This window comes from Peromyscus eremicus, chromosome 4 (genome assembly GCF_949786415.1).
Source record: "Peromyscus eremicus chromosome 4, PerEre_H2_v1, whole genome shotgun sequence".
Taxonomy (NCBI): domain Eukaryota; kingdom Metazoa; phylum Chordata; class Mammalia; order Rodentia; family Cricetidae; genus Peromyscus; species Peromyscus eremicus.
Genome location: NC_081419.1, coordinates 127116978 through 127133671, shown reverse-complemented (window position 1 = coordinate 127133671; position 16694 = coordinate 127116978). Strand labels below are relative to the sequence as shown.

The 16694-nt window shown below is 43.4% G+C and overlaps 1 pseudogene; it reads right to left on the bottom strand.

Annotated features, from left to right (window-relative positions):
* Nucleotides 1-6530: 6530 nt before the first annotated feature.
* LOC131907903 (BPI fold-containing family A member 2-like) lies at nt 6531-14531 on the bottom strand (annotated as a pseudogene).
* Nucleotides 14532-16694: the final 2163 nt, after the last annotated feature.

Below are 16694 nucleotides of genomic sequence, written 5' to 3'. Positions count from 1 at the left end.
TCCAGTCAATTGGTTGCTTGCTCTGCCTCTTGACCTATGGTTGATTTTATTTAAATAACACAATCTCAGGGTTCACAGTGTGACCAAAAATCAAATGACATTGTGGGATTTACTGGAAAGACTTACAGGCTGCAGTTCAACTACTCCAACAATGACTAGCTGTGAACAGAAAGTCAAAGGATCTAGTAGTTGCTCAGTTCCACAAGGCTGGGTGCCTTGGCAACTCTTCAGTATATGCTTCAATCCTGAAGACATAGGCTCCAATGTCAGTGAAGATATGGATGTACCAGCAATTTAGGAACAAGTAGGCAAAGAGCAAAACCTTCCTTCCATGTCCTTATACAGGCTTCAAGCAGAAGGTGTGGCCCAAATTAAAGGTGTGTGTCTTCCTGCCTCGAGATCCAGATCAAAGGTGTGTCTTCCTACCTCAGAGGTCCAGAATAGAAATGAATTCATGTACTTCAAACCAAGCAGAATATCTCTCAAAGGAGCACCCTCCATATCTGGATTTTAGCTCATTCCAGATATAGTCAAAATGACAACCAAGATTATCCATCACACTTTTCTGAGCCCAAACTACTTTCTTTTAGTGTTTCCTACAAAGAAATCTGGAGGTGTTTGAATGCCAGGTGTTGGTGATGTCAACAACAGGATAGGAGCAATGGCTTCTTCCCAAGTTACAAAGAAGAGCCAATCTCTTAGTTGCTGATTCATTTGAGTGGTAAAGTGAAAGTCTGCATTGTTGTAGACAGTCCTCATTTGCCTATACCCCTCTCTAAAATGGGTCCACTGGAGAAGAGAGGGTGCTGGCTGAGCTTCTGTGCTCTTTCTGAATCTGAGTAAACCTAGGTCCTCAGGGCTTTTACTGAACCCATTCTCATTAGTTTCCTGCATCATAAGCTGAAGAGGCTGTGGGAGCTTTAAGCTGACTCCACAAGCAACTCTCTGTTTCTGGGTTCCTATCCTGCTTTCTCCTGGGTAAGACAGAAGACATGACAGTTGGATCTCAGCAGTTATTTTATTCCCATGAGGTTCAAAGCCACAAGATTAAGTGGAAAAGGAAGGGCTGCTGAGACCTCCCAGGAAATATCTGCTAACTGAAGTGAGGAGAGCTTCTAGAAGGGCTGAGTGTTGAGATCCTGCCCTAGTCATAGAAGTCAGAGGGATCCTGAGACCTTGGCAAGGGCCACTGCCCCCTGTGCTGTGGAGGAGGAGGAGATCATAGCTGCAGGTCTCTGGCCTGTGACCCTGGATCCTTCAGTGTCATCCAGGTTCTGCCCAGCCCTTGCTATCTGATGCTGGAATGCTCCCACCATCATTCCTTGTCTCAGTCTCCCATCTGTAGAAATAGCAGCTCCCACTGACAGGCAATTTTTACAAATGTTTGCTGCATCCTCTTTGGATCCCTCAGATAAAGGATGCCTTATCTACCTAAATATCCCTGCCCTGGTGGCCACACTTCCTATTGCACACAGGGGCTCCACTTACATGCTGCCATGATTTCAATGTGAAATGAGCAGCCAAGATTCATTTGTTTGAACTCCCAATCCCAGCCTGGTGGTGATGTGTGAGAAGACTAGAATCTTTGGAAGGTAGAGCCTGCCTGAAGGAAGTGGATCACTGGGAGAGGGCCCTGGGGTCTATAGCCTGTCCCTTTCTTCTGGTCACTCTCTGATTCCTGACTGTGGATGCAATGTGACCAGATGGCCTCCTGCTCCTGCCAAAGATGCTTTCCTTGCCACCATAGAATATCTCCCCCTGGAACTGTAAGCCAGACTAATCTCTTCCTTAATTGGTTTCTAGGCAGGTATTTTGTTGCAGCAATGAGCAAACTAAAAGTGGTGTCTGCAGGTCTATCTAGGCAGACATTCTGCTGTTGTGACATTGCCAACATCTTGGAGTGCTGTGGGATGGTCTGTATGTCAAATTACTCTGATTGGTCAATAAATAAAACACTGATTGGCCAGTGGCTAGGCAGGAAGTATAGGTGGGACTAATAGAGAGGAGAAAAGAAAGAACAGGAAAGCAGAAGGAGAAACTGCCAGCCGCTGCCATGACAAGCAGCATGTGAAGATGCCGGTAAGCCACAAGCCACATGGCAAGGTATAGATTTATAGAAATAGATTAATTTAAGATATAAGAATAGTTAGCAAGAAGCCTGCCATGGCCATACAGTTTGTAAGCAATGTAAGTCTTTGTGTTTACTTGGTTGGGTCTGAGCGGCTATGGGACTGGCGGGTGTCAGAGATTTGTCCTGACTGTGGGCCAGGCAGGAAAACTCTAGCTACAAATGGCGCCCAACGTGTTGGCAAGAGTTTCCACCTAAAACCTGAGTAAAAGGATTCTAAAACAGAGCTAAAAAACAGTTCCTAGTTGTCTCTTTCAAGCTAGCAGCAGCCTGCATGCTTGAGCTACTATGGTGGGTTCCTGGCATTTGCACTTGACCTGCAGTATGGTGGGAATGAGGCCTCTGCAAGTGGCACATTAAGCTGTGTGGTGGATTTAGCCTTTGCTAGTACAAAACAAAAAAGGAGGTTTCTGGGCTACACGCTGCTTTGATAGACGCATAGACCCACTATTTCTGAGAGTTGATAGCTCCCAGAGCTGGCAGAAAACGTACCACCGCCATGTTGGGAAGCTGAAGTGGGCAGAGCCAGCAGCCACAGCGCCATTTCAGGATTAGAAGGCTGCAGTTTAAAGCAATCGGCTCAAGGTAATATAAAGAATAAGCCATGTAAAGATGGCTACCACACAGAGAATCTGGATTATGTTCTCTTTGATATTTGTAACTGAAGAAAAACATTTGATTGCAAAAGCTGTTGAGTTATGCCAAAATTTATATTTTAAAGGTACCTTGACTTCAAAATTTGGATATAAGGATATGTTGTTTTGGAAAGGAGGCTCTGCTTTTGTTTCCACAGAAAGCCAGAGGATATGGATTTGTTCCAGATTAAGATACATCAGGTTTGACTAGCCAAGACCCCTGAAAGGTCTCCGATGACCCAAGACCCAGATGATCCAACATCCAGAACCATTTCAAGGCAACTGGCTCAAACAATACACCCTCACGGACTACTCCATAATCCTAAAATTTTCTTTGTGTCCCCATAAGATACAGCACCCCCCTCCAGCAGGAAGTAGTAAGAGAAGCTACGCCCAAATTCCCAAATATACCAAGGTGGCTTTGAAGATGTATAAAAGTTAAAAGCTTCCTCTTTTAAAAAAAAAGAGAAGGGGAAGTGCTGTGGGATGGTCTATATGTCAAATTACTCTGATTGGTCAATAAATAAAACACTGATTGGCCAGTGGCTAGGCAGGAAGTATAGGCGGGACTAATAGAGAGGAGAAAAGAAAGAACAGGAAGGCAGACGGAGACACTGTCAGCCGCCGCCATGACTAGCAGCATGTGAAGATGCCGGTAAGCCACGAGCCACGTGGCAAGGTATAGATTTATAGAAATGGATTAATTTAAGATATAAGAATAGTTAGCAAGAAGCCTGCCACGGCCATACAGTTTGTAAGCAATATAAGTCTCTGTGTTTACTTGGTTGTGTCTGAGCGGCTGTGGGACTAGTGGGTGTCAGAGATTTGTCCTGACTGTGGGCCAGGCAGGAAAACTCTAGCTACTTTGGAGCCTCAAGTATAACTGAGACTTCACCTTCCAGCCTTATGACCAGTCCACATAGAAACCCACACACTTACTTCACTAAACTACATGTTTTTCATATATTTATGCTCTGGTTTTTGCTCTGGAATGTCACCATACAGCTGACTAAAAGAAGTAGGTCACAACCATGTCATAGCCTGAGTGGTGTTCTGTATTGAAATTTCCTCTGAGAAATAAGTTATTCTACTAATTTAAAATTTGGCTTCATTCAGATTTTCAGTACATGGGCCAAGCACAGTCAGATTCTTTCCCTAATGTAGCATAAATGGCTTCTAGCTCATTTGTCCATTGGTTGGTTCTTATCCCCTCTGAAACTCTGAACATTCAGGTGTTCCTGTCTGCTTTTGTGTAAGCATTTGGATTTTTACAACTCCCATCTGTACAGTGTATTAAACCATTCTTAAAGTTCTGTGGCATTTCTCTATCCCACAGGTTTAGATTCTTCTATACATCTCTTATAAATCTGTTCCAAAGGCACAAAGACATGGTCAAACATCCCAGAGAAATGGACCTCACTCAGGTATTTATTCTCTGCATCAAGTGTTTTCTTGTCACTGTGATCAAAGACTTAACAGAAAGAACTTAACGCAGAAAGGGTTTGTTTTGGTTCCAGTTCAGAGATGTAAGCCTGTCATGGTGGGGAGGACATGGCATCTGGTGGGGCACAGTCTGTGGTGGTGCCAGCATTTAGCATGCCTCGGTCATATCTTGACAAATCAGATAGCATTAAGTGGACCCAGAGAGGCATAGTACTGTGAAGACTGGCCCCTAGCAACCTTCACCTGCTAGGTTATCTGCTCTCAATGGTTCCACAGTCTCCAACACAGTTTTACCAGGAGACAGCTCGGTGTTCAAACATTTGACCCATGGAGAGCATTGCAGATTCAAACTATAGGAAACCTGTCAAGACACCAAGGACTACACCAACAGTTACTGTCCCTGAGTTGTAAGCTTATCCAGACAGGGTCTTTGTGGGAGAGGTGGAATGTCCACAAATCTTGCCCCAAGAAAACTTTTTCATCCCTTTCATAGCACATAGGGGAAGTGATATAACCCACTTCAGAAAGATACAGACCTTCACACGATTTAAACAAGGAAGAGGATAAGACTTCTTTTATTTTGGCTAGTGACTAGAACTGAGCTCATGCCTGGGATCTCCTGGTGCTGAAGCTCAGGGGTAGCATTTTAAAGGAAAAACCACAATTACATCAATTGTAAATAAGGGTCAGTGTAATCCTGGCTCTGGCCCTTGCTTGCTACATGACCTGGATGAATCACTTTGTTTCTGTGAACCTTTGTTTCTTCCTCATGGCATATGGATGTGGTGAAGTACTAAGACCTCTTCAGTTGCAGCCTCCCTGATAGAAGTGTAATCAGGAACCCTGTGTGTCAGGAGGATGCCTGACCTCCCCAGGGAAACTAATATTCCTGTAGTCTGGATGTGATGTCCAGGAACTAATTAGCAGTGGGAGGGCTAAATGAGGCTGGAGAGTAAAAGAGATTGAGATTCCCCTCAGGAAGAGACAGGCAGGAAAGGCCATGGCCACATGAGCTTGTCTGTCTGTGCTCCTGGGTCTCATTAGATAGGGTGGACCACATTCTGCACCAATATTCACAATCAGAATGAACCAGCCACTCAGTTGCAATGTCATACACACACACACACACACACACACACACACACACACACACACACACACCACACCCTGCCAATAATTCCTAATGCAAGGACTGAAGAAAGCCACAAACCAGGGTGCAATTAGGATTTTAATGCTGGGGTGTTGATAACAGGAGAAGAAACCACTGAGAGAAGAAGAGAGTCAGGGAGAGTCAGTCAGTTAGGCACAGGCAGACCTTCTGTGGACAATGGTAGCACTTTCTACAGAGAAATGCCACCGGGAGTCAGATGAAGCCATTAGGATTAACCTGGAATGAGAACACAGGGCATCAGGACATTGGCTGTCACAGCAGCAGTAGGAGCTGGCTTTCACTGCCTATTGAGTAGATCCACAGAAACCTGGCATCACTATATCCACTGGTTCATGAAGTGCCAGCATGGATTAGGCTGTGGAAGGAGAGAAACAGCTGAGATTTGTGGTCTTGTTCTCCCACCTCACCATGACCCTTCTCATTTCTTCCTTGGGAGCAATGATAGATGGGAAAAGATTGAGTAGATGTGATGTCCACAAGGCCCGGATCTGTATGCAAGACAAGGACAAGTGTCTGTGCTCAAAGTTAGGACTCAGACAAAAACTACCAGGATATTCATTTAGTAACAAAGACACTAGCTGAGTTGGTTATAGATCCAGACCTACGGTTCAGGGTGTACTCAAACTCAGAGCTCATCCCAGAGTCAAGTCAGGTCTCAAATTCTCTTGTTTTGTGACAGAAGCAAAACAAGACTGGCCCTGGCTTCCTGACAGGCTGCTGTGCACCAGCCCCAAAGTTTACCTGTGGGGTTTGATGAGAACTGCCACCGTAGGCTCATGTGCTTAAATACTTGGTCCCCAGTTAGACAAACTGTTTGGGAAGATTAGGAGATGTGCCCTTGTTGGAGGAGGGGTGTCACCAGAGATAGGTATTAAGATTTCAAAGGCCATGCCTTTCTTAGTTTTCTAAGCCTGGTGATTGTGTCTCAATACATGAGCTCTCAGCTACTACTCCAGTGCCATGCCTGCCTACCAACTGTCATGCTTCTCACCATAATGTCCATGGATTATACCCCTCTTGTGTTGTGGATCCCAAAATAAATCCTTTCTTTTATAATTTCTCTTGATCATGTTGTTCTGTCACAGCAATAGAAAAGTAACTAGAACACTATACAAGCAGGGTGTCACAACATTCCTCCTTCTGCTTCTTCCCTTCAGGTGAAGACTGGTAACTGTCCTGTTGGTAGATTATCTGAAGGAACCAAGACCAAAACCTCAGTATTTGCCATGGGAAATTGAACAGAAGCCTACCAAACTCATTACCTCCCTCTTGTTCATTGCTCTGTCACTATGACCTCAAGTATACCACAGTTCACCTGAAAGTGGGTATTGACAGTGCCCCTGAAAGTGAGTAGTGACTGTACAGACTCTCTTGAGGACCCAATGAGGTAGTGCATGCAAGAGATAGAAAGACTGTGTAAAGAGACATAACCACAGAAGGGCCAACTTCAAGGCCTGACACCCTGGGTGCCTGATTCCTGTTGCCCCAGCAACAGTCATGAGGAGCATAAGCCTCAAAGGAGGCTCCAATGAGGGGAAGAGAAGCCAACAGCCCAAATTGGTCAGGATTCAAGGTCCCTGCCTTGGGAACTCCCAGAGCTGTTGTCTTGGCCCATGGAAAGCACTCCAGTCCCCAAGCTGTGACTTACAAAGGAGGTCTTGGGTAAGATTGACATTGAGGTTGTTGAGGAGGAACAGGAGCACAGGACATATGTGAGAGACAGATAGAAATGGAGAGAAAAAAGAGGGGGAGAGATAGAAAACAGATGAGACTTTGCCTGCACCACAATGACCATCCTCCCCCGACAGAGGGATTCATTTCTAGGACCTGAAAACAGTTAACCTTAGCAACCTGTAACTATGGAATGTAGCAGCATGAACCAGATCTGTCCCAGGATGCTAAGAACTAGCATCCAGAACCTTAACACCCCAAACTCCTTAAATCTTGGACTCTTGAACCCTGGAATTTGAAGATTCGGGGAGCCCAATCAAACTTCCCTGCAGAATCACATTCACAGATGCTTAAACACTGTCTTTAAATGAAAGTGTATTGATTACAAGAAAACGTTATCTTAAAGTGTACAGGTGGGGCACGGATGTGGTAAACAGCTCAAGGCATCATCTGTGATTTCTGCCTCCTCTCTCTGCAGTCCAGCTACTGAGGGGGGAAGGAGGTGCCCACAGACTTCCCAAAGACAAATCTGGACCTCACAGGAGACAGTGTCCTGAGCACACAGTCACACCAACAGATACCTCTCTTATTCCCACCAGGCCTGGCTCTGGGTGCAAAGAGCTGGGGACTTACTTGGTTTTGCAGCAGGCTTGTTACAGTATTTGTAAGGAGACCAGATACACTATCCAGCATTCAGTTGACAAGGTTGTTTAGTCTGGAAAAGAAGGGACATGCAAAGCTTGGTCAAGAGTTCAGCATAGCTGAGAGAGCCCTTAGGAGGTCAGGTGACCCACAACTCTGCTCTGTGTACTCATTTCAGCTTGTGGCCCAGTGGCCTATATCAGGATGGACCACCACTGAGAATCTGAGCATCTCACTCCTAATAGTTACCTCCTCAGCACCTGAGTGCTCATTCCAGCCCTGACACAGCATCCTTCACTCAGCCTCTAGTTACAGAGCACCAGGCTCAGCTTTGGGCACTGGGCAAAAAACAGCCAGCCTTTCACCTCCATCATAAACAAGTCTCACTGAGGTTGCCTCCTCCCCTTCAACACTCATCCAGTTGTTATGTCCTGAGGTTCCCATCCTGAGTGTTCACTGAAGGGAGGATTTTCTCTTCTTGTGTCCTGCTAAGTATGGTGGCCTGTGTAGGGCTCCTCATTTTCCTTAAATTTATGATGGACCAAATAATCCTCTGCCTGCTTTTTCCTCATGACATGTTGCAGGAGACAAAGAGCCTACTCATTTTCACCAAATCCTTCTCTGGGGCTTACAACAATGCCTGCCTGGAAAATAGCAGATTTTTGACTAGAAGAATGAGTGAAGTGGGGCAATGAGATAGCCTAGTCCACAAAGTATTTGCCTTGTAAGCATGAGGACCCAGGTTCCATCTCCAATAGCTATAGCTTTAAAACCAGAAGGAAAAGCCAGTTGATAGCAAACGCTTATAATCCAGAGTGGTGAAGACAGAGACAAGGAGCTTCCTCAGCCGGCTTAGTACTTTGTGATCTCCAGCAACTGAAACATGTGCATGTGTGCACACACAGAACACCGAATCTCCCAACACACAACATAAACAATGAACACCTCCAGCTAAATACACAGTGTCCCACCCAGTCTGGTGTTACCCACTATGACCCCACCACTTAGGAAACAGAAGGAGGTAGATCTCTGAGATTGAAGCTAACCAGAACTCTAAAGCAAGACCTTGTCTCAAAATACATATGCACACAATGACAACAGAGACGTGTATTCTTATAAGAAAAAAGAAAGAATCTAGTAAAGGCCCTGAAAGATGAAAAGATGCATTGAGTTCAGGTAAGGTGTTTTGTGGTAGGAAAAAGCTTATCTGAGGCACAGAACAAAAGCCAATATATCTAAAGCAAAGTGATGACAGACCAGCATCATGAGAGTCTTCTTGGCCATGGATATTCAGACCCAGTGCAACAACATTAGTTTCCTGGCTCTGCTTGGCAGACTGTCATCCTGTCTTTGATATCATATCAGGTCTTTGGTACAGGGAGATGGATGAACTCAAGACATGATTATCAAGGCTAGGAACAGAGGCCATCCCTCTGATTCTGATCAAGGCTTACAGGTGATGTTTCCTTCTCTGGAAACTGGATAGCATCACCTCCTCCAACCCCTGTTTGAGTCAAACCTGCTTTATTAAATGCACAATAAAAGATGCAGATTTTGAGGATCACTTGGAATCAGTGATGGAAAATGACAAGATTAGGATGTCAGGATCTCACTCTAGGAATTTTCCAGAGGGTAGAGATTACTTCAGGACAATCAGGTCCCATGCTAGCACCTAATTTACCAACTGCCTCCCAGTGGAGGTGGATGCAATGTTAACATCTTCTAAGGCATGAGGCACATTGACCCAATTGAAAGGTACCATAGGGAAATGCATGATTATGGCAGGACATGTCCATCCTCCTGCCTCAGTAGTGGAAAGGAACAGTCCATAGAGCCAGTGTAGATATCATGTCTCTTGAGCACTTAGCGTGTTCCAGGCTCTCAGGTAAACATGTGTATTTTCTCATGTCTTCATCCCAGAAGCTGATTAGTACAGATCTCTACTGTTCTAATACACAGATGTGCAAACTGAGGCCTCAAAAGATGAAGCTGCAGAGTGACAGCACTGATAATGGTGACAGAAGTGATACTGTGTTTTCCACCATGGTACTTCCCAGGTGTAGGAACAGGATGAAAGTCAGAGGTACTAAAGCCTCCCTGAGAGCCCAGCTCTGTTGGGATGGATGAGGCTTACCTGCCCACTATGGAGGTGATGATACTGTCTGCATCACTTGAGCATTTCCCTACAGACACCGTGGGAAGGCCGGTCTGGGCATTGGTTTCAATAGTGAGTGGAGTTATAAGATCCAAGGAAATAACAACATTGACCATTAAGCCAGTGAGGGGCCTGCAGAAAACAAGAGTCACACCAGGCACAAGTCTAGAAGGCTTTGCAGGTTGCACTGGTTTTCATCTATGTGGGTAGAAACAATTCAGGGTGTCGATGGGCAATGTTAACATCATAACAGTAATGTACATATACTCTACAAAATTTACCAGTTTAAACTAAACTTCTCTGGGCAATGTAACTCTATCACATGCAAGATTTTCACTTGGCATAAGACTAATAATAAAATTAATTGCTAATATTTTATAACACAAATTACCTGTGGGCATAATTTAAAGTATTATATACCTGGTTTAATCCATCTAAGCATTATAATGTTGCTAAGAGATAAATCACACTCTTTTTTTTTAGCACTAAATCCTGGTCATAGAAAAGTAAAGTAACTGTCACAGCTCATAGCTTCACAAGTGTATTGAATACAAACACCCCTTCCCCCTGTGTGGGTGATTGAGGCCAGAGACTCACACATACTGAGCAAGTGCTGCCCGTGAAGAATATGCCCAATCTCCAGGGATTCTTTTGCACAGGTTCTTGACTTGGTTGTTTTTCTGTGTCTCTCATTTTAAATTGAAAAACTTTAAAAATTGTATTTTACTTATCCAGGAAGCCTACCTCAAATCAATGAGTTCCAAGTACTGTGAGAGACTCTATCTCAAAATTAATCTGGCATACACACCACATTGAGGCAGTTTCATGATGTTGACCTCTGAACTCCACAAACACATGTGAGTGCGCATAAAACTTTATACACACAGTGCACACATGCAGCATGCACACAAAAGCATATTGTATACAATATTCATTTAATCAACATGGCATGTTTTCACTAGAATACTTTAAAGATTGGGATTTAGACCTCTGAGGATCCCATCTTTTACAGATTAGGAAATTTGGGCTAGAGGCCAAAGAGTAGCTGGGAATTAAGTGCCTACTCAAATAGGCCATATTACACTTTGCCCCCTAAATCCAAGAAACACATACTCACAGAAACACAGAGGCATTCATAACCACAGGCAGCTTCAGGTCGATGCCATTGCCATTGGAAGACAGGTCAGCTTTCAGGTTCAGGAAGCTGAGTTTGTTGATTTGCAATCTGCACAAAACCCACATGCCCTCTTGTCATTCATGTTTGAAGCATTTGCACCTCTCCTCATCACCCTCTTGTCCTCACTACATCCTCTTCAGAAATGTGAGCATCTGCAATCTCAGGTGCAGTGGACTGAGCCAGGGAAACAATAGGCAGCAGAGACAGAACTTGAACCCAGGACTGTGTGACTCAAAGCTCCATGAAGCCATGCTTGGGACTAAGGGGAGTGGATTCCAGGTTCCTGTCCCTTGACAGGAACTTGTACTTTTACTCCCAGCTTTATTTGAAGAAGAACAGTGTCATTCTTAGAGAAACGCTTTAGGTACCAAGATACAAGTGGATATTAGGACAAATGGAACAGCCACCTTCAGCCTGAAATTACAGACTGTGGGAACCCAGATGTGTGAACTGTCCAAAATGACCCTGTAGCCCTCCTCAGACTTACTCAAGCTCTAATGAACCTTGCCTCAGAACTCCTCAGCTCTCTAGGGGAAGACAAGGCTTATCCATCTGTCTTTAAAACTGGGTACTCAGGTAGTCCCTTTTCTGGGAGCAAAGAAGCACCAACTCACCCTAAACCTTCCTGAGATGAAAGGAGGTTTAATCTGTCACGGTCCATTGTGTTCAGTGCTTCTAGAAAGTTGTTCTTGACTAACGACCAATCTGTGGTTTCCTGAAGCAACCCCACATCTAGATTCAGTTTCTGAGGGACATCTGTTAAAACAGTCATCAATTGGTGCCTGTACCACTAGGGAATGAGCTCCCATCCTCCTGGTCTCAGAGAAGTCAGTTTTTCTGCACTGCTTCATTCAGTCTCTGCAACAGCTCTGTGAGAATGTATTGCCACCATATCCATCATACAGAAGAGGAACCCAAGACTCCTAAGGTTAGGAAATGTGTCTATACAGCTGGGTCCATGCACTGTTTCCAGAATGACTTTATACTAATACATGTTGAGCGTTTCTCAACAAAGCAATCAATCAATATGCCAAGCAATTGAAATTGATTGTGTATACCTGTTTTCATTGATAACTTGAGGATCTGTCTCTCTTACTGAGATGATCACACAGGTTTGAAAAACTTAGTCAAGCAATTAAGAGAATAAAGTAAGAAATGGAAAAATCTCAAACAAAGGAAAAAACAGAGGGAAACTATTGCTCCAACTAGTGAACATCTAAAATGTGGGTCACAAAATAACAGCTTGGAATCAGTCCTAGGGAACAGTTATTGACATTAGAGCAGGAGTATGGAGTGTCCTAACAGAAGATCTCAGAGAATAAATGAAATGAATTTATTTCATTTCATTTCAGGGAATGAAATGAATAAGTGGCATCTGCCAGATAGCATCTGTGAAGTATTAAAAATGTAGGAGTAGAAAATACCTCTACTGTGAAACAAAACAATTACTAACTCAGGAACAAAGGAAAGGAAACAACAACAACCTCTTATTTTTAAAGGAGCCATGGCTTAATGCTGTGGGATGGTCTGTATGTCAAGTGTGTTGCTGATTGGTCAATAAATAAATCACTGATTGGCCAGTGGCCAGGCAGGAAGTATAGGCGGGACAAGGAGGAGAAAAAAGCTGAGAAGTGGAAGGCTGAGTCAGAGAGACACTGCCAGCCGCCAAGATGACAAACAGCATGTGAAGATGCCGGTAAGCCACGAGCCACATGGCAAGGTATAGATTAATAGAAATGGATTACTTTAAGCTGTAAGAACAGTTAGCAAGAAGCCTGTCACGGCCATACAGTTTGTAAACAATATAAGTCTCTGTGTTTACTTGGTCAGGTCTGAGCGGCTGTGGGACTGGCAGGTGAGAGAGATTTGTCCTGACTGTGGGCCAGGCAGGAAAACTCTAGCTACAGCTTAATATGATGCTTTAGAATTTTGATTGCGACTCAGTTGTGCCTGCTAATTTCTCCACTATTTGTAACCTGTTTCATTGCATTTGGGTTTAAAGCAGTCTGGCTTAGAATTGTGATATTGTATATGTTTTTGCTATGGTTGTACAGTGGTGTTCAGTTCATCCTCCAGCTTCGTCTGCTGAAATCATACACCTGTGAAGACTAGCATTTGTTTCTGTAGACTGCTTTCCTGTTCTGTATTGAGTATCTTTAAGTAATGTTGAACTATTTCACTTGTTCCTTTAAAGATGTTTGTGATATATATGTATGGACATAATTTTTGGGAAAAAAAGCATTACAATATGAGTTAAGAGTGCTTGTTGCTCTTGCAGAGGACTAGAGCTCATTTCCCAGCACTCTTGTTGGACAGTTCATAACCATCTGTAACTCCAGGGAATCTGACACTCTCTTCTGGCTTCTGGGGACACACACAGACATACACAGAGATACACATACATAAATGAAAATAAAGTATTACAAACAATTTTAATCAAATTGATGTAATTACAATACTGCAACTTGGCTCTGTGACAGAAAGGATCTACCTGTTACAATGATACAGACAAGGCTAACTCAGCTATCATTGCCACACATCTTGCCACACAACCCCCTAGTAGCCTTGACTCTGACACCCTTTTCTTTGTGCTTTGGTTCCCAAGCTAGGGAATAAGAGGATGGCTCCTTTCTTCATATTTGAAAGTTGCCTAAATATTGAGGAGGTTTGAAGACAACATGTACAGAGCTTTCCTGTTCCTGTAAGAACTGTTTGGCCATTAGCCCTTCTATAGTAGAGAAGAGAGATGCCATTAAATAGGCAGTGGGAAGTTAATGAACATCTAAGCCAGGTGGGTTGATGTCCCATTTCCAGCCAGTCAACACAGACCAATAAGAAAAGTCAAACAAACTACAGAAACATATGCTGATAATTTTGACAGAACACTTTAGTTAAATTACGTGAACGAGTAGTAAAGACATTAAAACTGAGAGGAATGTTAGGAATTGAGAAATTCAAAGTGAAATGAGTCACATCCTCTCATCTCTGATAATGACAAACCAGTTAAAGGTGTCCAAGTTTGGGCTTGCCATGGAGCAGTGTGGTGGGCTTGGCAGGGGTCTCCAACAGACTGCTAGAGACAGTGGATAGGGAAATACTTGTCATCAGCTACCATAATTTTAAATGCATACTTCTTAAAATTTTGAAATCTAACTTTGATGAATTTATCCTTTGTGTATATTGGCGAGACTCTATTAGGATATAATGTTATAGCAGCATCTGTTTCTAAAAAGATAAGTGAGTGAGAAAGGAATTGAATTGCTGCATATTTCTCTGTAAGCCACCTATAAAGGACAATACCACTCTCTGCCAGTAGCCTCTGCACTTACAGATTTAGTGATTAGTTTGTTCTTCCTTGGAACAGCCATCTAATATCACCTTTATTGAATCATTTCCAAGACAGAATTCAGAAAGTCCAAATTATTCAGGGCACTGCCAATATTACCTAAAAGTGATGCCGAAGTCCCAGTGAGCAGGCTGCACAAGACAAGGCTCCCAAGCTGGAACATCTTTGGTCCTGACACCTGGATAGTCATAGGAGGAAGAAGAGGAAACAAGAACACAGTGAACACCTGTCACTCTCACACTTGACCTTCCTACCTACAAGACAGATATGCTTCTGTTCACAATAGGTAAGAAATGGAACCAGCAGAGATGCCCACCCTCAGGAGTGGATAAAGAAATTGAATCCAAGTGCATAAGGGAATTTTATTCAGTGAAAAAATAAAATTGAAATCATGAAATTTCAGGAAATGGATGGAAGTGAAAGTCATTGTACTTAACAAAAATCAACCAGACCTGAAAGGAAACATTACCCAATTTTGTATATTGTAAAAATGAGTTTAATATATATATGAATATAAATATGTTGAATGTGTGTCTATGAGATCATAAAACAAGAAGACCCTGAGTAGAGAAGAAGAAATATTAAGGGAATAGAAGATGCAGAAAAAGAGAGCAAGGAATACATGTGACAGGAAAGTAAAAGGAAGGAGGTAGCCATTTGCAAGGTGGGATGAAGATGGGGAAGGACAGCAGGGGAGGAGAAGAGAGAGGAACTAAGTATGTAAGAAAAAGCCACAGTAAACCCACTACTTTGAATAGTGAATTTAAAAATAATAGACAGAACCACATACAATTATGACTGAGGAAAAACAGTTGACTTGTTCTAGAGATGAGCAAGAAAGATGGTGAAGAGAGAGAACCTTACGAGACACAGCCAGGTGTGGAGGGGCAGGGCTTGGAAAGCCAAACTGAATCCAGCCTGTGCTCTTTACGCTCAGGTCCTTTGTGCTTACTGCCTTCTCTGCTAGAAACCTATTTTCTCTGCACATTGCAACCTAAAATTGTTGTCTTGCTTCAGTAAAACATCAAACCTTCCATGAAGTGAATTTGAAACCCCTCCCCAGAGAACAGTTAGAGGCTCCCACTACCTGGCTCCACCAACCTTGAGACAACACTGTCCTTAGAGAAGTAGCTCTGACTTGTGTCACTGTTGAGCCTAGACTTCAGTAAGAAGCCTTTCTCCATACACTGAGACAATCCATTGAAGAATACAATTTGAACAGTCAACAGAACCCACATAAAACTAGGTTGTCATTACTTTGACACAAAATCATTTATGTCATCAAATTTGTTAGAGTCAAAAGTTCCCAGAGCCAGGTGGCGGTGGCGCATGCCTTTAATCCCAGCACTTGGGAGGCAGAGCCAGGTGGATCTTTGTGAGTTTAAGGCCAGCCTGGTCTACAGATCGAGATCCAGGACAGGCACCAAAACTACACAGAGAAACCCTGTCTGGGGGGTCATATTGAGGGAGCCCCTACTCACTGGTTTGAAGAAGGATGCATCACAGGATATGTTTGTTTCTCTGCACAATCTCTTTGGTTGCTAGGGGTGACAATGGCCCTTATATTGCAGTGACAGGATGAGAAGCAAGTCTGGGTTCCAGGACATTCTCAGGAGACTCGAAAGAAAATGCCTAAGGTTAGTCAATATATTCCATCCCAAAGGTCATCCAGAACACTTGAGTGGCAGTGATGGATGGAGAGGAACTTCTGCCAAGACTAAGGCCCTGAGGCTGCCAAGAAGAGATCAGTTCAATATTGGCTGAGAAGAAGACCCAGAATGGATTAATGGAAGAATGTTCTCTTGGGGAGGCTCCTGGTGCATGCCTAGGTTAGCCCATTTATCATATGAATACTCAGAGAGGGGAGGTAACTAGATTGTGGTCATAGAATAAGTAGGGTAGAATTGTGGTTCTCAAGTAGCTCTGTACATCTTTCTATTCACCTGCACTGCATCTGAGTCCCCTAATCATCTCTCCTTGGCACCGCCATCCACTGTGAGGGATGCTGTGAAGAGGCAAAAATGACATCTCCCTACCATATCACTGACTCAAGCATCTGTATTTTGAAGTAGCTTTATATTTGATTTTGTTTAATCCCTCCCCCCAAGACTAATGTTTCTAAGAGCAGAAAATTACTGCAAACCTAAAAATAAAAGGAAGAAAATAAGTGGATTTATGGCCACTGTGCTGCCGTGGGGTAGTCATTCTTCTTTATGGAGTCAGCAAGGATGACTAAATGATTCAAATCCTTCCTACTTTGAAATCAGACATGTTTATAGTATGGCTCTGTGACCCACATGTTACCATTGGACAGAAGGCAAAAGGT